The sequence below is a fragment of the Bos javanicus genome, chromosome 12, assembly GCF_032452875.1.
Source record: "Bos javanicus breed banteng chromosome 12, ARS-OSU_banteng_1.0, whole genome shotgun sequence".
Lineage (NCBI taxonomy): Eukaryota > Metazoa > Chordata > Mammalia > Artiodactyla > Bovidae > Bos > Bos javanicus.
This window is the reverse complement of record NC_083879.1, coordinates 11,109,883-11,137,535: the sequence shown is the minus strand read 5'-3', so window position 1 is coordinate 11,137,535 and position 27,653 is coordinate 11,109,883. Positions and strand designations below refer to the sequence as shown.

At 46.7% G+C, this 27,653-nt stretch overlaps 1 pseudogene; it reads left to right on the top strand.

Moving 5' to 3' along the window:
• The first annotated feature begins 6,387 nt into the window (after positions 1-6,387).
• LOC133258124 (nuclear cap-binding protein subunit 2-like) lies at positions 6,388-27,157 on the top strand (annotated as a pseudogene).
• Positions 27,158-27,653: the final 496 nt, after the last annotated feature.

Here is a 27,653-nt window from a genome sequence, read left to right as displayed (position 1 = left end):
TGCTTGTAGGCAATTCTCTTCTTAACCTCTAACTGGGGCTCTGTGTGGCAGAGGTGGTTGTTATCTCAGCCAGCCATCAATCCATCCCCTCTCCCAGGGGACTGTATGCCTTTAATGAGAGCACTCCCTAAGCATCCACTTCTGAGCTGCTAGGGAGGGTGCAGTTGCTAAGGGCGAGACCTTTGGCACAATGAACCTTTGAGTCAATGAGACTCTTTTCTGACACCTGAATCCTACACATTTCATCTGACACATTTCAGTAGCCTTGAAAGATATCTTTGGCTCAGGTAGATTTCTGGGAAATGACAATAATGAACATGGTACCCATCTTAATAGACACATTCACCTTGAACATGGGCGGGCAGCCTTCTGTGTTCCCTCATGGTGAATCTTGCTTTTAATGGCTTACTAAACTTCCACTTTTTCCATCTAAGTTGCTTTTTTCAAGTGATGTGAGCTTTGTCTTTCTTTTTGCAGATTTCCCTGGTGGCTCAGTTGGTAAAGTCTGCCGGCAATGCAGGAGACCTGGGTTCAATCCTGGAAGATCCCCTGGAGAAGGACATGCATGGCAACCCACTCCAGTATTCTTGCCTGGAGAATCCCATGGACAGAGGAGCCTGGCGGGCTACAGTCCATGGGGTCACTAGAGTTGGACATGACTGAGGGGCCAGACCTACCTATCACATGGAGCACACAGGTAGAAGGGACTTGAACACAGGCTCAGCAGCTGTGGCCCACGGGCGTGGTTGCCCCAGGGCCTGTGGGATCTTCCCGACCAGAGATCAAACCCATGTCCCCTGCATTGGCAGGTGGATTCTTATCACTCAACTACCAGGGAAGTTCGAGGTTATTTTTTAGTCTCTTATAGTTTCGTTGTACTTTGTTGCTTGAGGAGATGTTTGTCTAGGTGCAGGCACTGCAGCAAAGGGTCCGAGGTCCCAACCCATCTCAGAAGGACGTGGGAGGGAGGCATTTCAATCTAAACTGATACTTGCTGCTACTGCTGCTAAGTCACTTCAGTCGTGTCCGACTCTGTGTGACCCCATAGACGGCAGCCCACCAGGCTCCTCTGTCCCTGGGATTCTCCAGGCAAGAACACTGGAGTGGGCTGCCATTTCCTTCTCCAATGCATGAAAGTGGAAAGTGGAAAGTGAAAGTGAAGTCACCCAGTTGTGTCCGACTCTTAGCGACCCCATGGACTGCAGCCTACCAGGCTCCTCCATCCATGGGATTTTCCAGGCAAGAGTACTGGAGTAGGGTGCCATCGCCTTCTCCGAAACTGATACTTATTGTTATGCAAAAACCTCAGCCTGTTCCCATGTGACACCTCTCCTGACGTGGCTGTAGGCAGGGGCTTATTGGGGGAATGACGGACGGTGTAGGCAGCAGATGCTGTGTTTTACAGGCCAGTATCCATTCTCCTCCCTTTGATTAGTCTAAACCCATCACAGTGACCCCATTCCCCCACTAGTGATTGGCTCTGGCGCATGAGGAAACGAGGCCTGCGGGGACGTCTGGGGTAATGTGGAGGCGGGAACATTCTGGGAGAGGCTTCCCTGTTCTCTGGAAAGATGGGATTTCTCCTTGTTCTACAGAAAGACGGCTCCACTTTTTCCCCTTGAACCCATCACGTCTGGAGAAGATGCCGGGAAGTCCTGTCGAAGCCTGAGGAGGAGGCGGCCCGAGGACAGCAGAGCAGAGGGATGGGCCTTGACGTTACGGAGCTGCTACTTCAGCAAACCGAGACCCTGACCTGTGTTCTCTCTGTTTTGTGAGACAGTAAATATCCCCATTGTCTAAGTCAGCTTCTGTCAGGAGTTTTGTTTCCTGTAGCCAAGAGCATTTTGATGAATACAAAGGAAAAATATGGACAGTGTTCCAGTATTTCAGTGTTTGGGTGGTTTTTTTTTTTTTTTTTTTTTTTTAGTTTGCAATGTTTTAAGTTCAAGGCACGAAACAGATGCATATTCCAAGGTGTACAGAGACATCCCAGTGCGGAACATAAATTAAATATAACTTTTAATCTGCATTCATTGGAAGGACTGATGCTGAAGCTGAAGCTTTAATACTCTGGCCACCTGATGCGAAGAGCTGGCTCATTTGAAAAGACCCTGATGCTCGGAAAGATGGAGGGCAGGAGGAGAAGGGGATGACAGAGGATGAGATGGTTGGATGGCATCACTGTCTCAGTAGACATGAGTTTGAGCAGACTCTGGGAGTTGGTGATGGACAGGGAGACCTGGGGTGCCGCAGTCCATGGGGCCACAAAGAGGCTGAGCGACTGAGCAACAACATTTAAACTACCAATGCCAGGACTTTTCTGCGCTAACACAGATAATCGAGAGCTGGCTATTTTATTTTCACTGAAGTATGCACCTTTTAGGATGTAGAGGGGGCCCTCTGGGTCCAGGCTCTCCTGTCCCAGCCTGTTCCCTTTGAACCTGACTGTGGGCCCTCCCAGGCACGGCTCTAACCAGACCTAAGGATCACAATATTCACAGTGTATGTTTCAATTCCATTAGTTTGGGGGCAGAATAAGATTGATTTATAAAAGGAAGTTTTAAAATTACATTTAAATTTTAAATTACATTTAAGCTAACATTTAAAATTAAAAGTTAGTTATTTTCTGAAGAGTTGGTTCGTACATATGGTACACAATTCAAAGGCAGAGAAAAAAGTCTCCCCCTCACCCCAGGCTCCAGCTCCCCAGTTTCCGTTTCATCAGCAATCACTGTTACCGTTTATGAGAGGAAACCTGTCTCCCTAATCCTCTCAGGTCTCAGTTCAGCTCAGGACAGGAGCCCTGCTGATACAAAGGGTATTCTGGAAAGTTGGATAGAAACCTAGACTCACCTAGATTGTGCTCTGGTCCTGATCTTGCGAGAACAGCTGGGCCTCTGACCTTGGTTATGTCATCGGGGCTTCTTTTATAGAATGGGGGTAATCATGCTGATTCTTTTCTTCTGAGGAGCTTAATTAAACTTCAGCCCAGATATAATAGTCAAAGTTCTCTGGAAAGATAAAAAGGCAACAACAGTGGAATGCAGACAAATGAAAGTAATTTAACCCCTTGGGGGATACACAGTTTTCTCTCACCTATTAAAAATTCTGCTTAACGCTTCCATAATTTCTGCCTGAAACAAACTATAAATGTAAAGGAACTCCTCTGGTGCTCCAGTGGCTGGGACTCTGAGCTCCCAATGCAGGAGGCCTGGGGTTTGATATCTGGTCAGAGAACTAGATCCCACAGGCAACTAGAAGATCTGCATGCTGCAGCTGGGATCTGGCGCAGCCAAATAAATAAGTATAAATATGAAAAAAAAATTGAATGTAATATAATGTAAAAGTAAAGGATAATGAAACCTATCATCAGCAGGTTCTAACTAGATGGCGTCCGTCAGTCCTTTGGACCCCTCTGAGATACAGGAACCTTTAGGACTTGGGTAGGTTTTCATCGTTTTTGTCTTTTTTTTGCGGTCTAGGCATTGAGTACTTTGTGCTGGCACCTCACTGCAGGGAGAAAGGATGTTAGCGCAGGGCAGGGTTTATGCAGTTTCTGGGAGGTGGCCGTGCCCTGGAGCAGCATGGTGGGTGGCGGGTTCCTCCAGTGTGGGTCCGAGTCTTGAGAGTCCCCTCCGCGTGTGTGTACAGTGCTGTCTGTGCCTGGCGATGAGCAGGTGACCTCGGGGACAGGGCGGTGGCCCCAGGACTCCACATGAGGGTCTTAATCGGGGAACCGTTGCTTGAGAGGAATTACAACCGGCTTCCCTGGTGTCTCGGACGGTAAAGAATCTGTCCGCAATGCGGGAGACCCCGGTTCGATTCCTGGGTCAAGAAGATCCCCTGGAGGAGGGATAGGCTACCTACTCCAGTATTGGGCCTGGGAAATCCCATGGGCAGAGGAGCCAGGCGGGCCACAGTCTTTGGGGTTGCAAAGAGTTGGATACGACTGAGCGACTAACACTTTTCTGTTGAAAAGTGCAGGCGTTGAGCTGCAGGGAGGGCTGAAGAGGGGGTCACCCGGGGCTCCAGGGCTTTGCCGGGTGGGGGAAATGCGGGTTGACGTGTAGGGAAAAAGCCAGCATTGTGAGGAGCCGGCCGGCGGCTGCTGCGGGAGGCCCACGGCTGGAATGTGGGCCGCTCGGAGAGGTGCGCTGTGTTTACCCTGGCAGCCGCCTGGCAGAGCTGTGCTGAGCCCGGGCCTTGGGACTTCCCGGTATGAAAGGATGCTTCACCCCTGCGCAGGGTTCCTCATCGACCTCCGGGCCTCTGAGGTTCATCTGTTTAGACTTGGGGCCCGACGGAGACACTGTGTCTTTGTGGACGGCTGCCGTGGCCGAGAGAGGCTGATTCTTTTCAATTTCATTTTATTTTTCTGAAATCTCTGGCTACTGCCCCAGGACTGGGCCAAGGTTTTGTGGTCGCCATGGCAACGGCGCCTTCTCCTACCTGAGAAGGATTCCTTTTTCTCAGGAGGCCTGCGGTGCCTGCAGTCCCCACCCCCAGCCCAGGTCGCTGTGGTTGCAGGCGGTCATTTCTGGAACGTTGCGGGTGGGGTGTGCCGCGGTGCCGGTGGACAGTGTCCTTCCTGTCGCTGCTCGCTGTCCCCTGCCCAGGTCCAAGCTGAACGCAGTCTTTGTGAATTTTGCAAAATGAGACTCTGGCAGTTTACCTCCCTGCTTTTTACATCTGTCCTTTTCCAGCTTAAGTCAGTAAACTCTGAAGCAGCGTGGCACAGGGCTTAGTGTATGTGCCACCAAAGAGGGGGCGCTGGCATAGCGGTTAGGCTCAGGCTTCCAGAGTCAGGGTTTTGTGCTTGGATTGCAGCTTCAACGTTTTCACTAAGTAGATGCCCTCAAGTAAGGTTCTGAAAAGACCCTGATGCGGGGAAAGTTTGAGGGCAGGAGAAGGAGGTGACAGAGGATGAGATGGTTGGATGGCATCATCATCTCAATGGACATGAGTTTGAGCAAAGTCCGGAGGATAGTGAAGGACAGGGAAGCCTGGCGTGCTGCAGTCCATGGGGTTGCCAAGAGTCGGACAGGACTGAGCAAGTGAACAACAACAAAATGTTCTGAGTCCTCTGTTTTCTTACCTCTAAAATGGGGATAATAATTGTACTTTCCTCACAGGGCTTCAGCGAAGATCAGTTGGGATTGTGTGTGCAAAGGTTTTGGCACAGTGTCTGGACTGCGGTAAGAAATAAGCTCTCCATTGTTATTATTATGTGTTAGAAGCTGTGCTAGGTCTTTCAGGCTGAAACAACACAAAGGCAGCCGGTAGAAACAGGTACCTTCGGCCACACGCCTTGCCTGACCGAGTCTCCGGGCGGCCATACACATACATACCCGGATCCATCCACACTTGCCTTGGTTTCTAACCCGTTTCTAGTAGCTGGATCATCAGTTGCTCTTCCTCTGTTTATTGATGGGAAAAAAAAAAAAGCACAACCTGAAAGTTGAGAGTTATGTTTTATTCGGTGGACAACTCTGAGGACTTAAGCCTGGGACGTGGCATCTCAGATAACACTGAGAATCTCTTCCAAGAGGAAGAGGGGCGGGAGGGGGGTGGTGACGGAAAGCCAGGATATATAGGCCTTTTTGCAAAAACACCAAGAGGTCAGAACATCAAAAGATTGCTTTTAATTAAAGAAAACCAGATATCTCAAGTTAAGGAATTGAGTGCTTTTCTATGAATATGGGAAGACCTGAGAGTCTGGGCCGGCTGAAGTCATTCCTTTGGCACGCACCTCAGCTGTCAGGGCCAGTACCCCGAGTGTCCTCAGGGCTCACTGTCAGGGGCGGCTGCAGCGGCTGCTGCTGGATGGGCTTGACAGCGGGCAGCCCGTTTGTCTCGTCCTGAGTTCCCTCAGGGCTTACCATCAGGGAGGCTGTAATGTAATGGCCTGATGGCTGCAACATCCTTTGTTTACTGGCGTGGCGGGCAGTATTTCAGTTCTCCTGTTCTTGGAGTCCAGCGTCTACATGCATCCATCCTGGCTGCCCCTGACCTTAGGGAACTGTGGCTCTTTCCAGGATCCATCCCACACCTTTTTGTTTTCTTTTTCTGATTCAGATTCACTGTTGGCAAGAGAGGCCTCCACAGCTGAGTTTCTCTTGCTCATGCAGTTGGACTTACCTCTAAATAAGGCTCTTGCTTTGGGCGGATGTGGCCAGCTCAGCACCTCTCGGCACAAGTCTTGTTGACTTTCTCTCATTGCACCACCTGTTCCCAGAGGGCATGACAGAGGCCCTCACACCGGTGCGTCTGCTGTCTCAGCGCAGAGCCACCCAGCTCAGGAGCTGCCCCATTCCCACCTGGACACTGAGCTCATCCCAGACCAAGGCAAACCCGTCTTGGACCTAGGTCCTGGCTCCTTCTTGTGCAATGCCGTTTCTCATGCAGTTTGTGGGCATTTACAGCGCTCCCATCCTTCCCCACACAAAAGGCTGCCTTCGATTCAACCTGGGTGAGAACCAGATCTCCTTTGACAGACACCTGATGGACTGGGTAGGGAGATGGAGCCAAACCCAGCAGCAGAAACACAGTCCTCTACTAAGCCCCAAAGTTCATGCAAATAGCAGTACAACAATCTGCTATCATTTATACTCTAGTATCTTATATAGTGAAGTCGTTCAGTTGTGTCTGACTCTTTGCGACCCGTGCACTGTATCCTACTAGGCTCCTCCATCCATGGGATTGTCCAGGCAAGAATACTGGAGTGGGTTGCCATTTCCTTCTCCATGGGATCTTCCCCACTCAGGGATCAAACCCGGGTCTCCTGCATTTCAGGCAGACTGAGCCAGAGGGTCTTTGTTGCTGCATGGGCTTTTCTCTAGTTGCAATGAGTGGGGGCTACTCCCTCGTGGCGGCTTCTCTTGTGAAACGCAGGCTCCAGAGTGAGTGGGCTTCAGTAATTGCTGCGGGTGGGCTCAGCAGTTGCAGCTCCTAGGTTCTAGAGGACAGCCTCAGTAGTTGTGGTCCACAGGCTTAGTTGCTCTGGGGCATGCAGGATCCTCCTGGATCAGGGATTGAACCCACGTCTCCTGCATTGGCAGGCAGATTCTTTACCACTGAGCCACTCAGCAAATCCTGAAAGATGATGCTGTGAAAGTGCTGCACTCAATATGCCAGCAAATTTGGAAAACTCAGCAGTGGCCACAGGACTGGAAAAGGTCAGTTTTCATTCCAATGTAAAAGAAAGGCAATGCCAAAGAATGCTCAAACTACTGCACAATTGCACTCATCTCACATGCTAGCAAAGTAATGCTCGAAATTCTCCAAGCTAGGCTTCAGCAATATGTGAACTCTGAACTTCCTGATTTTCAAGCTGGTTTTAGAAAAGGCAGAGGAACCAGAGATCAAATTGCCAACATCCGCTGGATCATGGAAAAAGCAAGAGAGTTCCAGAAAAACATCTATTTCTGCTTTATTGACTATGCCAAAGCCTTTGACTGTGTGGATCACAATAAACTGTGGAAAATTCTTCAAGAGATGGGCATACCAGACCACCTTACCTGCCTCTTGAGAAATTTGTATGCAGGTCAGGAAGCAACAGTTAGAAGTGGACATGGAACAACAGACTGTTTCCAAATAGGAAAAGGAGTATGTCAAGGCTGTATATTGTCACCCTGCTTATTGAAGTTATATGCAGAGTACATCATGAGAAACGCTGGACTGGAAGAAACACAAGCTGGAATCAAGATTGCTGGGAGAAATATCAATAACCTCAGACAGGCAGATGACACCACCCTTATGGCAGAAAGTGAAGAGGAACTCAAAAGCCTCTTGATGAAAGTGAAAGAGGAGATTGAAAAAGTTGGCTTAAAGCTCAACATTCAGAAAATGAAGATCATGGCATCCGGTCCCATCACTTCATGGGATATAGATGGGGAAACAGTGGAAGCAGTGTCAGACTTTATTATTTTGGGCTCCAAAATCACTGCAGATGGTGACTGCAGCCATGAAATTAAAAGATGCTTACTCCTTGGAAGAAAAGTTATGACCAACCTAGATAGCATATTCAAAAGCAGAGACATTACTTTGCCAACAAAGGTTCGTCTAGTCAAGGCTATGGTTTTTCCTGTGGTCACGTATGGATATAAGAGTTGGACTGTGAAGAAGGCTGAGCGCTGAAGAATTGATGCTTTTGAACTGTGGTGTTGGAGAAGACTCTTGAGAGTCCCTTGGACTGCAGGGAGATCCAACCAGTCCATCCTAAAGGAGATCAGCCCTGGGATTTCTTTGGAAGGACTGATGCTGAAGCTGAAACTCCAGTCCTTTGGCCACCTCATGCGAAGAGTTGACTCATTGGAAAAGACTCTGATGTTGGGAGGGATTGGGGGCAGGAGGAGAAGGGGATGACAGAGGATGAGATGGCTGGATGGCATCACTGACTCGATGGACGTGAGTCTGAGTGAACTCCGGGAGTTGGTGAAGGACAGGGAGGCCTGGCGTGCTGCGATTCATGGGGTTGCAAAGAGTCGGACACGACTGAGCGACTGATCTTGATCTTGATCTTGAGCCAGAGGGCTTCCTAGATGGCGCTAGTGGTAAAGAACCTGCCTGCCAAGGAAGGAGAGTTAATTGATGTGGGTTCAATCCCTCGGTCGGGAAGATTCCCTGGAGGAGAGCATGGCAATCCACTCCAGTATTCTGGCCTGAAGAACCCCACGGGCAGAGGAGCTTGGCAAGCTACAGTCCATAGGGTCGGAAAGAGTCAGATATGACTGAAGCAACTTAGCACGCATGTATACCTTATATAGATCTATGTTTAGAAATTAGGTGAGCCGCTAGTCACGTGTAGCTATTAAGTGCTTGAAATGTGGCTGGTCTGAAGAGTGCTTTACATATAAAATATGCACTGTATCCTGAAGACAGTACAAAAAGGAAGTGATATAATTCATATTTTCATATTGACTACACATTGAGATAATATTTTGGATATATTGGGTTAAATAAAATATATTGTTGAATTAACTTCACCTGTTTGTTTTTACTTTTTTTAATATGCCTGATGGAAAAATTCAAATTACAAGTGTCTCCCATGTGTGACTTACATTAGTTTCCTACTGGGCAGAGCTGTTCTAGATTGTTGCTTCTCTGCAATAAGTTACGGATTAAGGAAAATATATTTCACTCTAGGTATTTGAGTCAGAGAGGGATTTGACACAGGGAATTAGGAGCTTACAAAGCTAAGACTGGAGGAATAAAAATCAACAGCAGGGAAGTGGATGTGGGGGATGGGTTTTCTTGGTTTTCAGATTTATTGCCGACTTTCAGAGAATCAGGGGGTACCGCTTAGGGCAAAGACCAGAAAGCTGCAAGAAAATGCTAACGGTCCCAGCTGCCCCACAACACCCAGGTAGGTGGTTGCTAAGAGCTTCACTGGTTTCTGCAAAAACTCACATCTGACAAAACCCATGTGTCCACTCTGGAGAAAGGAGACTAGGTCCTCTTGCCTCCCTTCTGCCTCCCAAATCTCATACAAACACACGTTGTTGGCAGAATTCACATTGCATCCAGGAGCCCATATGCCATGGAGTTCCCAACCTCCCAACCCTGTAATACACCGGAGAACCAGAAAGAAGTGAATACAGATTTCTCAAAATAAACAGACAAAAAACAAAACAGCCTCATTCTCCAAGTGGCACCCTTGACTACCTCTGCACTGAAGTCAGGTGGCCTCCTGAAGGCACTGCCCAGCAACTTCTATGTCGACCTGAGCCAGGACCAAGACCAGCCCTTCCGGGGTGACAGTGAAGAACAGGGAAAATTACTGAGGAAAAACTGCACGTTGTATGTAAGGAATCTTTCCTTTCACACAGCCGAAGAACAAACCTACGAGCTCTTCAGCAAAAGTGGTGGCATAAAGAAAATCATCTTGGGCCTGGATAAAATGAAGAAGACAGCATGTGGGTTCTGCTTTGTGCGATACGATTCAAGAGCAGTTGCAGAAAATGCCACGCAGTACATTAATGGAACTTACTTGGTTGATCGATCACTAGCACAGACTGGGATGCAGGCTTTAAGGAGGGCAGGCAGTATGACCGTGGGAGTTCTGGGAGCCAGGAACGAGATGAGTAGCCTTAGGACTATGATGCTGGGAGGGGCGGCTATGGAAAACCAGCTCCAAACCAGTGGGTGGTGAGAACTCCATCATAAAAACTTGCACTCCTTTGGTCTGTTGAATTTGACCTGTGTTACCCAGGATCTGCACGTCTGCCCATTTTTCACCAAGCTTTAATCAATGTCTCTACTGAGCCAGAAGCCCCTTCTTGGTTTTCCTCTGAAAAATTATTAAAGAACAGGATCCAAAAGAAAGAAAAACAGCCTCCTATTCAGCACAATACTTTAGGAGACTCATGTTCGCTGTGTTGGGGTCCAGCATGGTGCCTGGCGCAAAATAGCTGTTCAATAAACATTGAAAAAATTGTGTTTGTGTTACAATTTTGCTATTGTAGATAATGCTGCAATGGACATTCACATGTATAACTCTTCCTATTGTGGTTTTTTTTAAAATTAATTAATTCGGTTTTGGCTGCACTGGGTCTTCATCGCTGCGTGGGGGCCTTTCCCTAGCTGCAGCGAGCAGGGGTTGCCTTCCAGGGTGGCACGCACGCGTCTTCTCTTGCTGTGGAGCACAGGCTCAGTAGACTCGAGGCACGTGGGATCTTCCCAGACCAGGGATTGAACCTGTGTCCCCAGGATTGGCAGGTGAACTGGACAACCAGGGAAGCCCTCTTCCTGCTTTTATTGATGTATTGCTATGATATATTTTCTAAGGATAGACATTCAGGAGTGGCCTTGCTGAGAATTGTTTAGTTTTGTCATTTTGCTTTCCAAAATTTGCACCAATCTAGTGATATACATATTATATGCCCAATAATGCTATAAGGAGGGTGGCTTTTTATGGCAATGTCACCAACCTAGTGTGTTGATATTTTTTTGCAGATATTTGCTCTAATTAGGATGTATAATGTGTTGCTAATTTTCCTTGGCTTGGATACTGGTGAGACAGGTAGCAAAAAGGTTACGGATGGGGCTGACTTGGATGCAGGTCAAGATTTCTCTCATCATTGAAAGCCTCTAGCTGCCAAGAACTTAGCCCAATTTAAGTCTTTCCCACTGTTTTATGTGTCCTCCCTTTAAGATTAACTAAAAAAAAGTGGCAAACTTTGAATCATTGAATTCTTCCTTCTCCCAGTGAGAGTTAAGGATAATTACACAGACACTTAATGTTTGTCTCAGAGAAGGAAATATTAAATGGTACTAGCTAAATGAGCCTTTTATTTTCTTTCCTGCATTTTGCTGTGTTTCATGATGGAGACCCACATGGTGATGGCTTATGTGTTTATGAATTACATTCTAAGAACAAATACACTCCTTATTTCTCAGTAAGGGGAAGATGATCTGAAAGATACAAAGATGATACAGAATTGGACCAGAGAAGGGTTTGGGGTTCCTTACTGGTAAAGGGAGATAAGTAACAGATGATATCTCATAGGGTTATCTGGTGGATCAAACAATTTAATCCACAGAAAGTGTTTTCAGTGTGCCTGACACACAGCAAGTGCTGGGTAGGTGGTGCCTGTTTTTGGAACATGTGAGGCAATGCATGTTCCTTAGCCTGAGCCCTAATCCTTTCAGCCCTTTTGCATCTTTTTTTTTTTTTTTTTATAAAGTCAGTAGCCAAATGAAGAGCCTGTTGGCCCTTAGCTGGGAAATGCAATTATCTGTAAAAGACCTGTGGCCGTTTTAGGATTTATGAGCAGTAACACATGTGCAAGGTGCCTAGAATTACAATGTGTTGAGTCAAAGAATGGCTGAGCTGGCAAGAGTTTTTGACACCTTTTGTGAAATCATTTTATAGTTGAAGTAACGGAGGCCCATGAAAGTGAAGTGAAAGACCCAGGATATTTTAGCCAGTCAAGAGCAGACCTCAGAGTAGGAGCTCAGTGTTCAGACGTGCAGACAGTAGCTTGCCTGTTCCTCGAGGGCACCATACCCAACACGAGGCCAATGACACGAGTGTGAGCCAGTGCGGGGTGGAGAAGGGACGTTGTCCCTGGCATTTTCCTTCCCCCAGATGGGGAGAGAGGCTGTTTGCTAGAGATCCAGTTTCCTTGAAACAGTGATTCCCAGTTAAAAAAAAAAAAATATTGAACTATAATTGATTTATAATGTTTTAGGCGTACAGCAGACTGATTCAGCTATACATACATATTTTTTTCAGATTTTTTTCCATTATAGGTTCTTACAAGATATTGAATATAGTTCTCTGTGCTACACAGTAGAACTTTGTTTTCTATCTGTTATGTAAGTGTGCATCTGTTAATCGTAAATTCTCAACTTATTCCTCTTCCCTCTGCCCCTCTTTGGTAATCGTAAGTTTGTGTCCCATGTCTGTGAATGTATCTCTGTTTGTAAATAAGCCCATGTGTGTCATATTTCAGACCCCACATACAAGTGATACCAGAGGATATTTGTCTCTTTCTGTTGGATCCACTTAGTATGATAGTCTCTAGGTCCATCCCTATTGCTGTGCATGGCATTGTTTAATTGTCTTTATGGCTGAGTAGTATTCCATTGTACAAATATGCCACATCTTCTTTATCTATTTATCTGTCAGTGGACATTCAGGCTGCCTCCACATGTTAGCTACTGTAAATAGTGCTTCTCTGAAAATTAGGGTCACGTATCTTTTTGATTTAGAGTTTTCATCTTTTTCTTTTTTGGATATATGCCCAGGAGTGGAATTACTGAATTGTACGGTAACTCTATTTTTATTGTTTAATTTTATTTACCCATTTACTTATTTATTTATTTTTATTATTTTGGCTCCTCTGGGTCTTCATGGCTGTGCATGGGCCTTCTCTGGTCGCAGTGAGAGGGGCTGCTCCTGGCTGGGGTGCTGGGCTCCTCCTGTTACGGGGTGCAGGCTCCAGGACGCACAGGCTCAGCAGTCATGGTGCACGGGCTGCTGCCTCTCGGCATGTGCAATCTTCCCAGGGCAGGGATCAAACCCATGTCCCTGGCATGGGTGGGCGGATTCTTAACCACTGGACCACCTAGGAAGTTCTTTTTTAATTTTATTAAAATAATTTTTTTTTTTATCACATCATGCTGCTTGTGGGATCTTAGTTCCCTCACCAGCAACTGAATCTCTGACCCCTGCAGTGAAAGCTCGGTGTCCTAACCACTGCACTACCAGAGAATTCCCTGTTTTTATTTTCTTTTTTTAGGGAGTAGAGATTCCCAATCTTTTTGAGAGTGAGGAATACTTTCTATTAATAACATCAATAAGTTTCAGTCCCCCACTTCCAGGATGATACAGATTCTGCAGACTATGTATAGATATCCAATGTTAGAGAAAATGTAAAATAATACCAGCTACTGTATACAGACCAGCACTTTATAAAGGAGATGCTTATGCATTCAAAAAGCAGTTGTACCTATATTATTAATTCAGACTTCAAATAATGTCTGGCTGGCATTTAGATTCATGAACAGTTTGCAATAACTCATCACTTTGCTAGATGCCTTTCATGTCCACTGCCGTTGGGGGAGGGGGTTGTTGCTGTTTTCCCTTATTTTCTGAGCATTCCAAAAGGAAGATGCTAATACAGAGATAATACAATAAAAATAAAAAGGATCAGCAAGCTAAATCCCTCTGGTCCTCTCTCTGAAATGGTCCAAGGAGAAGCTCTCAGCCAAAAGGAATGAGGATTAAGTAGCTAAAACACACACACAAAGCTCTTTCTTGTTCTTTCATATAAATGCAATGGTAAATCGATATCCACTTGGGAATGCTGGCTCCGATAGTCTGAAAGCCAGAGTATTTGGGGGCAGTTAGGGTTCATTAACTGCAGTCAAAAACAGAGTGACAGTCAAAGCTGAAGCTTAGGCAGCCAGACTTGTGTGTTTTCTAAGGTTGGATAATATGCATATGACAGAAGGAATTCAAACAACAGAGTCCTGCCTACCCCACGGCAGAGCTGGGAAACGTGGGGAGAGAAGGAGTTCCCAGCAGAAGGTTCTGAAGGGCAGGGACCTCTTTGGAGCAGTTTTGGGGCAGATCTGGGCAGATGCAGAGGCACATGGGGCAGACGGGGAGCCCCAGTGCTGCTGGTTCCTGAGTCTTCGTGGCTGCATTCTGAGAGAAGCTGGGGGGAGAGACTTCTGGAAACAGTGGCGTGGGCATCGGTGGCTCCTTTCTATGAAATGTGCATAAAACTGGAAAAATTGTCCAGAACTATTTCAAAGCACTGTAAATTGACCGAAAGCACACGGCAAATTGAAAAGCTTTTACTCTTGAAAACCTGCTGGAGTTTTGGGGGAGCACAGCAGGAGACTGTGGGCTCCTGGCCCGGGGCTCCTGTGGTCCTTCTGCCAGCCAGACTGGCCAGAGCACTGTGCTTTTCAAAGTGCGGGGCCAGCCATGAAACGGGCAATTTTCTTGCAGGAAGGACAGACTCCATTTGGTGTCCGTGTGCGTGCGTGCGTGTGTGTGTGTGTGTGTGTGTGTGTGTGTGTATGTGAGCATGTGTGTGAACCTGTGTTTTTGCTGGTTGAAAGTGGAGGACTTTAATGGGAATGAATGAGGAAAACCTGAGATTTTGCCAACCCCAAATTGAGCTCTTGGTTGGAGTGAGTGGCAGCCCTGCCAGAGATTTCACTGGGGAAGTCCTGGAGATGAAAGAGTGTTACAGAGAAGTTCAGAGACTTCTCCATGTGTTCCTGGACTGGGCCATTATGCAGGCACGGGGGAGATCCAGGAGAGGGAACACTGAACATCAAGGAGAACTGAGATCTGACTGTAATTCCAATTTGTTTCTCAGCCCCACACAGATCTAACTGGTAGAGGGATGGACATGGCCAGGTGACTCCTGGTTCAGCGCTCACCCCACTGCCCCACACACTGGAGGCCCTAGAGAATCTCGAGGCCATGATGCAACACTGGTTGTCAGTTATAGCTGCTTATTGGCTTGGGTTAGCAAGGCTGTGGTCCATGCGATGAGATCAGTTAGTTTTCTGTGATTGTGGTTTTCAGTCTGTTTGCCCTCTGATGGAGAAGGATAAGAGCCTTATAGAAGGTTCCTGATGGGAGAGACTGACTAAGGGGGAAACTGGGTCTTGTTCTGATGGGAGAGGCCATGCTCAGTAAACCTCTAATCAAATTTTCTGTTGATGGGCGGGGCTGTGTTCCCTCCCTTCTGTTTGACCTGAGGCCAAGGTGGAGGTAATGAAGATAATGGCGACCCCCTTCAAAAGGTCCTGTAGGGAAAACCACTAAACCATTCAGGTTTGACCTGAATCAAATCCCTTACCATTATACAGTGGAAGTGACAAATAGATTCAAGGGATTAGATCTGATAGACAGAGTGCCCGAAGAACTATGGATGGAGGTTCATGACATTGTACAGAGGCAGTGATCAAGACCATCCCCAAGAAAAAGAAATGCAAAAAGCCAAAATGGTTGTCTGAGGAGGCCTTATAAATAGCTGAGAAAAGAAGAGATGCTAAAGGCAAAGGAGAAAAGGAAAGATATATCTGTCTGAATGCAGAGTTCCAAAGAATAGCAAGGAGAGATAAGAAAGCCTTCCTCAGTGATCATTGCAAAGAAATAGAGGAAAATAATAGAATGGGAAAGACTAGAGGTCTCTTCAAGAAAATTAGAGATCCCAAGGGAACATTTCATGCAAAGATGGGCTCAATAAAGGACAGAAACTGTATGGACCTAACAGAAGCAGAAGATATTAAGAAGAGGTGGCAAGGATACACAGAAGAACTATACAAAAAAGATCTTCACGACCTAGATAGTCACCATGGTGTGATCACTCACCTAGAGCCAGATATCCTGGAATGTGAAGTCAAGTGGGCCTTAGGAAGCATCACTACAAACAGAGCTAGTGGAAGTGATGGAATTCCAGTTGAGCTATTTCAAATCCTAGAAGATGATGCTGTGAAAGTGCTGCACTCAATATGCCAGCAAATTTGGAAAACTCAGCAGTGGCCACAGGACTGGAGAAGGTCAGTTTTCATTCCAATCCCAAGGAAAGGCAAAGCCAAGGAATGCTCAAACTACTGCACAATTGCACTCAACTCACATGCTAGCAAAGTAAAGCTCAAAATTCTCCAAGCCAGAGTTCAACAGTATGTGAACCATGAACTTCCAGATGTTCAAGGTGGATTTAGAAAAGACAGAGGAACCAGAGATCAAATTGCCAACATCTGCTGGATCATAGAAAAAGCAAGAGAGTTCCAAAAAAAAAATATATATATATACCTCTGCTTTATTGACTACACCAAAGCCTTTGGCTGTGGGAAATTCTTCAAGAGATGGGAATACCAGACCACCTTACCTGCCTCTTGAGAAATCGGTGTGCAGGTCAAGAAGCAACAGTTAGAACTGGACATGGAACAACAGACTGGTTCCAAATCAGGAAAGGAGTACATCAACGCTGTATACTGTCACCCTGCTTATTGAAGTTATATGCAGAGTAGATCATGAGAAATGCTGAGCTAGATGAAGCACAAGCTGGAATCAAGATTGCTGAGAGAAATATCAATAACCTCAGATACGCAGATGACACCACCCTTATGGCAGACAGTGAAGAAGAACTAAAGAGCTTCTTGATGAAAGTGAAAGAGGAGAGTGAAAAAGCTAGCTTAAAATTCAACATCCAGAAAACTAAAATCATGGCATCCGGTCCCATCACTTCACGGCAAATAGATGAGGAAACAATGGAAACTGACAGACTTTATTTTGGGGGGCTCCAAAATCACTGCATATGATGACTGCAGCCATAAAATTAAAAGATGCTTGCTCCCTGGAGGAAAAGCTATGACCAACCGAAACAGCATATTAAAAAGCAGAGATATTACTTTGCCAACAAAAGTCCATCTAGTCAAAGGTATGGTTTTTCCAGTAGTCATGTAAGGATGTGAGAGCTGAACTATAAAGAAAGCTGAGTGCTAAAGAATTGATGATTTTGAACTGTGGTGTTGGAGAAGACTCTTGAGAGTCCCTTGGACTGCAAGGAGATCCAACCAGTCAATCCTAAAAGAAATCATTCCTGAATATTCACTGGAAGGACTGATGCTGAAGCCAAAACTTCAATACTTTGGTCACCTGATGCGAAGGACTGAGTCATTGGAAAAGACCCTGATGCTGGGAAAGATTGAAGGCAGGAGGAGAAGGGGATGACAGAGGATGAGATGGTTGGATGGCTTCACAGACTCAATGGACATAAGTTTGAGTAAGCTTCAGGAGTTGGTGATGGACGGGGCAGCCTGGCATGCTGCAGTCCATGGGGTTGCAAAGAGTTGGACACAACTGAGGGACTGAACTTAACTGATTGTCTTGGGTGCTTTCACAGTGGTGCTGTTGAGTGTGGTAGAAAGAGCAAGCATTTGGGTCAGACAGAATAGCTCTACCTCTTACTGTTTGTGTAAATTTGTATCAATATCTTATTCAATCCTTAGAAAAGTCTGATGAAGTACGCATCAGCACTCTTCCCATGTTCCAGGATGCAGTGATATGCAGAGCCTTTTAATCTGTTAAAAAGATTTTTTTTTTTTTTGGCGATGATTTAATGTGGTAAAGGCTATAAAGTACTTAACACATGATAGGCCCTGAGTAAATACTTTTTTGATTGCTTTTAAAAAAAATTGTTATTGCTGAAGATAGGGCTTCCCTGGTGGCTCAGCTGTAAAGAATCTGCTTGCCAGTGCAGGAGATACGGGTTCAATCCCTGGGTTGGGAAGATCCCCTGGAAAAAGAAATGGGAACCCACTCCAGTATTCCTGCCTGGAGAACTCCATGGACAGAGGAGCCTGGAGGGCTACAGTTCATGGGGTCACAAAGAGTTGGACACAACTTAATGACTAAACAAAATTGGCAACTGTTGTAATTGCCGAAGATGCAAAAGAACTATGGCCAGGTTGATAAACCCAGGGAGCTTAACCTGCCAGCTTGTCAGCAAGAAAATCATAAGATGAAAGTATGAATGCTGCAGAAGGTGAAACATCTGCAAGAGCTCTGTATTGATTTTCTATTGCTGCCAGAATAAATAGCCACAAATTTAATGGTTCAGATCAGATCAGATCAGTCGCTCAGTCATGTCTGACTCTTTGCAACCCCATGAATCGCAGCACGCCAGGCCTCCCTGTCCATCACCAACTCCCAGAGTTCACTCAGACTTACGTCCATCGAGTCAGTGATGCCATCCAGCCATCTCATCCTCTGTCGTCCCCTTCTCCTCCTGCCCCCAATCCCTCCCAGCATCAGGGTCTTTTCCAATGAATCAACTCTTCGCATGAGGTGGCCAAAGGACTGGAGTTTCAGCTTTAGCATCATTCCTTCCAAAGAAATCCCAGGGCTGATCTCCTTCAGAATGGACTGGTTGTATCTCCTTGCAGTCCAAGGGACTCTCAAGAGTCTTCTCCAACACCACAGTTCAAAAGCATCAATTCTTCGGCGCTCAGCCTTCTTCACAGTCCAACTCTTATATCCATACGTGACCACAGGAAAAACCATAGCCTTGACTAGATGAGCCTTTGTTGGCCAAGTAATGTCTCTGCTTTTGAATATGCTATCTAGGTTGGTCACAACCTTCCCTCCAAGGAGTAAGCGTCTTTTAATTTCATGGCTGCAGTCACCATCTATAGTGATTTTGGAGCCCAGAAAAATAAAGTCTGACACTGTTTCCACTGTTTCCCCATCTATTTCCCATGAAGCGATGAGACCGGATGCCATGATCTTCGTTTTCTGAATGTTGGGCTTTAAGCCAACTTTTTCACTCTCCACTTTCACTTTCATCAAGAGGCTTTTGAGTTCCTCTTCACTTTCTGCCATAAGGGTGGTGTCATCTGCATATCTGAGGTTATTGATTTGTTACATGTTTCTGTAGGTGTGGTTCAACGAAGTCCTCTGCTTAGAGCTTCAAAATGATGAAACATGGAGTTAGCAAGCTCCTTTTTGGAAGTTCTGGGTATGAACCCTCTTCTAGGACCATTCAGATTGTTGGCTAAATTAAGTTCCTTGAGGTTGTAGGACTGAAGTCCTTGTGTTGGCTGTCAGCCAGAGGGCTATCTTTACTAGAGATCCTTGCTAGAGGCTGCTGGAATTCCTTTTTGTATTTTCTGTGTGATCCCTATTGCAACTACAGGGGATCAAGTCCCAACCATAGTTAAGAATTTCTCCAACTTCCTCTTCTGCTGCACCTGTCTGATTCATGTGATGAAATAGGCCCACCTGGATAATCCAGGCAAATCTCTGCATTTTATAGTCTGTTAATCACATCTTCAAAGAACCCCATTCACAAACCCTGGGGATTAGGACATGGAGGGATACATTCTGCCTCCTGCAGCCTCTAGAGTAGAGTAGGCATAGGCAAACTTTTGGGACAGGAAGCCATGCTCTTATGAAACCACGAGCAACTAGACACTAGGGAATGTGACTATGTATATATTGGCTTGGTGAGGTTGTCTCTAGTGGACTCCTGTTGTTGTCCACACATTTCTTTCTTTGGTGGAAATTCCCCTGCTTCATTCTCTGGGGTTTTTAGGGGCTGCCAGGCATAAGATTCATAGGATTCACCCACATGGCCACAGGGATAGACCCATGACCCCAGATGGATCAATTAGGTCATTTCCTCCCAGCAGCTGTCTCCAGGGTGGAGACAGACAGGCCCTGGAAATGTCTAGGGAGGAGTCAGAGAATGTCTAAGCCCTAGAGTTCGCTGGGCCAGCCCCGATTCAGTCCTTCCGGGGCCAGCACTGAGACCTACTAAGAATTCTTTCAATACACCCCTTTTGTGGTTTATGTTACTCAGAGTTGGTTTCTGTTGCTTACACCAAAGAATCTTAGCTGATACACATACTTACTATCCCTCCTTACTATGGCTACCACCATTATTATATAAAAGAACATTTTTTTCATGTGTCCTTGGAGACTAATGTCTAGCACAGTTTATAATCTCTGTAATGGAGCCTCTTACCTGTGCTATGTCTTTTTAACACTTGCTTCATGAACCCTGATAAACCTGAAGCAGACATAGAGAAAAGAATTTAATAACACGTGATGCCTTAGAAATCAAGTTATTTACATGAAAGCATCAGCCAGTCAGGCAGAAATCACCACTGCTTTTAACCTTTTATTACCTACCATATATGAATTACAACCACAGCATGTAGTTCTCAATCAAGATGATGGCCTGAGTCATAAAATTTCAAGTACGAAAGGTACTGTTTATTCTAGCAGTGAAGTATGCAGTACAGCCGACCTTCTTATTTTTTTATGATTAAGTGCTTTAACAGGTAAGCCTAAACTACAAGGCACATTCACTCCCGCAGAAGGCCTCATCCCCTGACAATGAAGGGATCAATGAGGTGTTATAGGAGGTGAGAATTAAGATTTGAATTGTGTACAAGCCACCGACAGTTGTATTTCTGTCTTGAGGACTGAAGGCAGTGTTCTGAGTGGCTCACATTTCTTCACAGGAGCGCTGAAGCAAGCCAGCTGTCCTGTAGCCTTGAGTCAGACCATGATTGTTGACTTTTTCGGCAACTGATCCGGTCATTTGAAAGGCAGCTACTGTGGATGGGCAGGAAAAGTGGCCCTTGCTTGGTGATCCTGGGGGAAGCTTTGATAAGAAGAGTACATTGTTGTTGGATCCTTTCTGAGGAGAGTTACAGCAAAATGAGTTCCACCCAACTTCTCACAAGGTCAGGCATCCAGCGCTCAGGCTGGTTCTCTGTGAAGATTAGGAAACAACGAATATGCCTGCTGAGGTATCTGCGAGGCCCTCCTACTACGTCTCTTCAGACCCCGGGGGCCCAATTTCTCTAAAGAAGAAATGCTGGGAAACAATTCACTCCTGTCTAATTTCTCTCTTCGTCAGCAGAACAATCTCTCAAAGGCAATTCAGTCCACTAATAATAGTAATACAGGCACCATAACTGCCTCCTGTCTTTATGTCACACTGCCTTTCCAGAAGGATGGGATGCTTTGAAGACTCCCTCTTATTCCAGAAGGCGAGGCACCTGAGAATTTCCAGGAGGCTGGGTGCAATTAACCTGATGGTCTTCGATCTTCACAAAACCATCCCCACACACTGATCTTCTCGGAGCTAGTAAATGGGAGTTTTTGATGCTACCTTCTATTGAGAGTTTTTCTTTTCTCTTCCTTCCCTTCCATTTCTCTTTTTTGAGGCTTTTTAAAAAAGAGAAATTTTAGGTTCACAGCTAAATCGAGAGGAGGGTATAGAGATTGCCCCCCACACTTAGCCTCCCCCATTATCACCCTCTCCCATTAGGGTGGAACATTGGTTCCAACTGATACACCGACATCAACACATCATAATCATCCAGTGTAATTAGTTTACCTTAGGGCTCACTCTTGGTGTTATTCACTCTATAGGTTTGGACAGATGTATACTGACATCATTATGCCATCAGAGTATTTTCACTGCCTTTAAAAAATCCTCTGTGGAGACTTCTTTGGTGCCTAATTGTTAAGAACGCACCTTGCAATGCAGAGGACTAAGATCACACATGCAACTAAGCATCTAAGCCTGTGCACGGCCACTACTGAGCCTGCATGCTGTGGAGCCCATGCCACAACTAGAGATCAGTGAGCTGCCATGAAAATCCCACATAGCGCAACTGAGATCCTGTGTGCCACAACTAAGATCTGACTCAGCCAGATAAATACTTTTACAAATCCTCTATGCTCCACCTATTCATTGTTCCCTTCCCCTCCAGTCCCTAATCTTTTTACTGTCTCTATAGTTTTGCCTTTTCCAGAATGTCATGTAGTTGGAATTATACAATATGTAGCCTTTTCAGCTTTTCTTTCCCTTATCAATATGCATTTAAGATTTCTTCATGTCTTTCGTGGCTTGAGAGCTCATTTCTTTCAGCACTAAAATTCCATCGTCTAGATGGACCCCATTATCCCTTTACCTACTGAAGGGCATCTTGGTTGCTTCCAAGTTTTGGCAATTATGAATAAAGTAGCTATAAACATCTATGTGCAGATTTCATGCTGATATGTGTTCAACTCCTTTGTGTAAACAGGAAGGACCCCAATTGCTGGACTGTATGCTAAGAGTATGTTTTAGTTTTATAAGAAACCACCAAGAGGTCTTCCAAGACGGCAGGACCGTTTTGCATTCCCACCAGCAATGGGCCAGAGTTCCTGTTGCTCCACATCCTTGCCAGCTTTTGGTGTTTGCAGTGATCCGGATTTTGGCCATTCGCAGTATCTTATTGCTGTTCTGATTGGCAGTTCTCTGAAGATATATGATGTGGCGCACCCTTCCTTCCTTCTTTCATTCCTCCCTCCATCCATCCTTCCCTTTCCTCCTTTTCTTTCTTTTTCTTCTTAATAACATGCTTCCCTGGTGGCTCAGTGGTAAAGAATTCACCTTCAATGCAGGAGACGTGGGTTCAATCCCTGGGTCTAGAAGATCCCCTGGAGAAGGAAATGGCAACCCACTCCAGTATTCTTGCCTGGGAAATTCCATAGACAGAGGAGCCTGGCGGGCTACAGTCCATGGGGTCGCAAAAGAGACGGACATGACTGAGCTACTGAACAACAGTATGCTTATAGCCATCTCCCAAGCTGCTTCTTTCTAAGGTTTTCAAGATGCAGTGGTAATTTTCCAGTCTCGGGGGCTCTCAGCTCTCCTCTGGCAGCCTGGGTAGTGACTCAGCTGCCTCCTGAGTGCTGTGGATGTATTGTTTTCCTCTGCAGCCAGGAGTCCAGCACTCCATTCTTTTAACACAAAGGCATTGTTATTGACTAGTTTTGAAGTGAAATTTATTTTCCTCCGCCCTCCTAAGCCACAACTTCGACACCTCCTCCTCCTCCTCCTCCTCCTCCTCATAATAGTCTCAGTAGGATGTTCAATTATAGCTGAAAGCTCTACATTTAAGTGACAGATTAAGAGGCTTGGCAGGTTGCTGCTATAATGTTCATTTCACCTGTTGGTTTATTTTTCTAACCTGCAGGCACTGGGCTTCAGGTGAGGCTTCTGACAAAGTGCTGAGTGCAGATGCGTCCTGTGGTCAGCCAGCCCTCTCTGCTGGGTGCTCTCAGCGTGGTCTCTCACAGAGGTCATCTGGAGGGAGCCTGTCTGCAGGGCACCGCCCACGGCCACGGCACCTTTGATCCAGGTCCCCGTGAGGCCCCTTCAACCCCAAGTGATGGGAGAGCAGGAAGAAGCCCTTCAGATACCCCTGCTCCTGCCTCCAGCCCCTGGCACAAAGCCTGGCACACGGTGGGCGCTGCATAAAGTCTGCAGGATGAAGTGCTCTGAAGCAGTGAGCCTTAAGTGTCTACAATTTGCTTCAGGTGGAGATAAAGGGGAGAACTACAAACTGCCACCCACGCAACACCTCTTGAAATTATAGAAGAAAAATGCCTTTTCTTTTCATGTTGGCTTCCAAAGGAATTGAGTTGGCTGAAAAGTTCTTTTGCGTTTTTCAATAAAGATTGAAGAGAAAACGCCAATGAACTTTTGGGCCAACCCAATACACGTCTAGCCCCACCCACTCTGCCCAGCTTCCTGTTTTCCTCCAAGGACCCTCCTAGGGGTCTCTGACCTCCCTGGGGTCTCACTGTTCTCAGATCACCTCTTCAAGGGGCATACTCTCTTAACTTGAGGCCAAGGCTTTCCAGGCAACTTTCCTCTATTAAAGGCTTCTTATTAAAGCAAGGCTTCTCCCTTCCAAAGAATGACATTCCAATGGTGGAACTTCAGACGGAACAGCAGTTTCCACCAGGTTTTCAGCATGCTGTCACCTTCCAGATGCGGGAGGTCGCTGCTTCGGATACCTTGAAGCTTTCTGGTAGAGGTATTGGGTAGGGCTGGTGCAGTGGTTGGGCACTGCCGATTTTTTTTTTTAATGTTTGTTGACTTATGTGACTGGGCCAGGTCTTAGTTGTGGCATGTGGGACCTTTAGTTGAGGCATATGGGATCTAGGTCGCTGCCCAGGGATGGAACCTGGGCCCCCTGCATTGGGGGCGTGGAGCTTCTAGTCACTGGACCATCAGGGAAGACCCCACTGCTGCTTTTGACTGGGCTTTGTCTCGCCTTGGAGGTTGGGTTGAGGACACCGAGCATCTTCCTGGTGATACCTCTGCCTTCTGCCTCTGCTTCCGAGATCTTTCAGAGCCTGGAGCCCTGTGCTCAGAGAACTCAGTGCAGGCTTGTCCTTCCAGAGCCTTCTCAGGCTGGGGCCTTCCTCAGGGGCTTTCTCTTATGCCGGAGCTGGACCTTACTGTCTGATTAGGGTATCTTTCTTCGGTGATCCTGGAGGTCTCCGTACTTCAAATGGTATTTGAATTTCCTCTGTGTCTTTTCCTCCTAGTAGCTGCAAGTTCCTCAAGGGCAGGAATAGCTATTCTTATTTACATTCCTACTGTCTCGTACAGCATCCACCTAATTATAAACATGGGCAAAAACTAAGGAGAAAGAGGGAGAGGTAGAGAGAGACACTGAGAGGAGGAGGAGAAACATGGAAGGAGGAGAGGAGGGAAGGCAGGAGGCTGGAGGAAAGAGAAAACCATGGGTCAGGCACCCAGTGCCTGTTCTTTCCAACTAGTCCAACAGCAATTTGCCAACGTGGCTCTAAGAACTGCGTGTGTTGTGTGAGTCACTCAGTTATGACTCTGTGTGGCCCTGTGGACTGTAGCCCGCCAGGCTCCTCTGTCCATGGGCTTCTCCAGGCAAGAATACTGCAGTGGGTAGACATTCCCTTCTTCAGGGGATCCTCCTGACCCAGGGATCAAACTTGGGTCCATCCCACATTGCAGGTAGATTCTTTATCCTCTGAGCTACCAGGGAAGCCTAAGAGAACTGGTATTATACACACACCCTATGGATTTGAGTTGCCATCCAGAGAGTGGGTGATAGTGGCTTCTTTTGCTGGGAGCTGGGGCACATTATTAGAGCTGTGATGCACTCATAGGTCATTAAACTCAAGGTTTTTCCTTCCATCTCGTTGGTGCTAGTAGTTACTATTAGTAACCACTCTGATCTTAAGCCCTACTTTGAAGTTGGATACTGTGGGTGTTTTACATTTAGCCTTTATCAGCAACCAGTTGGTGTCTTGTAATTGCAAATTATTTGAGCAAGAGGCGAATTGTGTAGCAAGAATCTGAAAAGGTCAGGGGAGCTGTGTCTAAAAAGATGCAGCGGGAGGATTAAGAGCCTTCACTTGAAACATTAATTTTAGACAATCACGAGGCCCCACTTAATTAAACTGGAGGAAATGCGTGTGGTATTCAGTCCTGCAATGAGTAAGCTGGGGTAGCGCTTCCTGGCATGAGTGCTATGAATGTGTGTCTGAATGTGTGTGCATGTGTGTGCAGGGCACATGTGCAGCCAGGGCTAATGTGGGGCGCCACACCCTGGTTGGCCGTAGGGCTGTCAGGTCCAGTATGGATCCTGAGTGGTCAGTGCCCAGGCATGCAAATTATTCAACACAAGAACCTTCTCTGAGCAGGGAGGCTTCAAGGTGTCCTAGAGACAAGGAGGGAACTACAATACCCCCACTTCTGAAGAAAAATGACAACCCACTCCAGTTCTCTTGCCTGGAAAATTCCATGGATGGAGGAACCTGGTAGGCTATAGTCCATGGAGTCGAAAAGAGTTGGACATGACTGAGTGACTGCACTTTCACTTTTCTGAAGAAAAAAGCTTCTCCCCGCCTCCCCACGGCTGAAGCACTGAGCACACAAGCTCAGTGACTGTGTATCCCAAGCCCTCCATGCCTTTCCCAGGGCAGGCCTTTTTTCTCTTCCTCCTTCACCTTCCTCTCCTCTGTCCCTGCCACTCTTTGCCTCCACCTTCTCCTTGCTCCTCTATTTTACACTATTTACCTTTTGCCCCTAAACCCTCTTTTCTCCCAGAGTCATTTGCATCCCTGGGACATGCCACCTTCCCCAAGAAAGTGGAGCACAGCCTTATTGAAGGGCTGATGACACCCCGTCCCACCTACCCACTTCCGCTTGCTGCTGACTCTCCAGGTCAAGGCCTGGCCCCAGGGCCCTGCTCCAACCACCTTCCTCCACATGCTGCTGACTCTCCAAACAACACTTGCCTGGCCCCCCTCCAACCCAGCCCCGTGGAACACAGTGCCCCGTGGAACAGTGCCAGCCTGGTTTCTTTTGTTTCCACGTGCCACTCTGTGCTCCCCATCCTGACATCACCTGTTTAGACTCAAGCAACACACCATCACTTCTTTTTGATTATCCTCATAGCCTGGAAGGTGCTTTGGAAAAAAAAAAAAAAAGATCAGTTTTTTGTTGAGCAGTTGACGCAGATACTGAATTAGCTAATCTTAGGCTGGTCCACTTCCTGCAGGGCTAAGGTAAAGGCTGCAGTAAGCACTGAGCCTCTGAACTGAACTGTCTTTTGGGCAAGTCCATGGAGAAGCTCAGTCAATCTGAAAGGAAATCAATCCTGAATATTCATTGGAAGGACTGATGCTGAAGCTGAAGCTCCAATCCTTTGGCCACCTGATGCAAAGAACTGACTCATTAGAAAAGACCCTGAGGCTGGCAAAGATTGAAGGTGGGAGGAGAAGGGGACGATAGAGATGGTTGGTTGGCTTCACCAACTCGATGGACAGGAGTTTGTGCAAGCTCCAGGAGCTGGTGATGGACAGGGAAGCCTGGCGAGCTGCAATCCATGGGGTCACAAAGAGTTGGACCTGACTGAGGGGCTGAACAACAACATGGGGAGGATGAGAATGGGACTGGGGCTCTAGGCTTTGGAGCCAGAAAATTGAGGGTTTAAACTCTGACTCTATCACTGGCCAGCTGGGAGACACTGGACAAATGATCCCACCTCTCTGAGCCCCCATTTCCTCATCATTAATGCTACAATCCCCATAATAGCCTCCCGGTTGCTATGGAGAGTAGACGGGCAGATACTGCCAAGTGTTACCACATGCTATTTTTCTTCTCTCTCCTGATTGCTGTAGACAGGGGACCCCGGTGCCCAGCCCTGCAGCAGCGTCTCTGGACTGCTGCCTGTTTATACCAAGCGGGCACACGTGAGTCCTGGGCAGGGAGGCATCGTGCCCAGGCCCAGCTGGCTGGGGCTGCTCACAGCTGCCCTGGGATACTGGGGAAGTTAAGCTAACACCTCGGGGGTGGATGGCAACCTGCTTGTGCTCAGATTTCAAGTCTAGTCCACCTTATCTGTTTCCTGTGGAGTCCCACCCCAAGGTCATAGGTGCGAGGCCTTGTACCAAGGCCACAGGAGCAGAGCCCAGAAGCAAGGTCATCTCTGGAACTGATTGAGACCCTTTGTGACTATTGCCAGAAGCTCCCCCCCGCCACCCTCAAGAGTCACTGGCTAGGTCCTTACCCCATATTAGGCAAAAATGCCCACCCTGGTATTCATCCTATAGGCCCTAACCTAATGCTACCCTTCCAGCAGGCTATAAAAATTGGCTACTAACCCAATGAAAAGCATCGGCTTTCCCTTGAGAGACACTCTAACAGTGTCCTTCGGACACACCCTGGTCTGTCAGGAGGTTGGCCAGCTGTGCTCACAGTGCCCTCATTATCTCTGCTCTTTGTTCTTAAAAAACCCACTCCTTTTCTGCATTACTGTGGCTCTGGAAATTC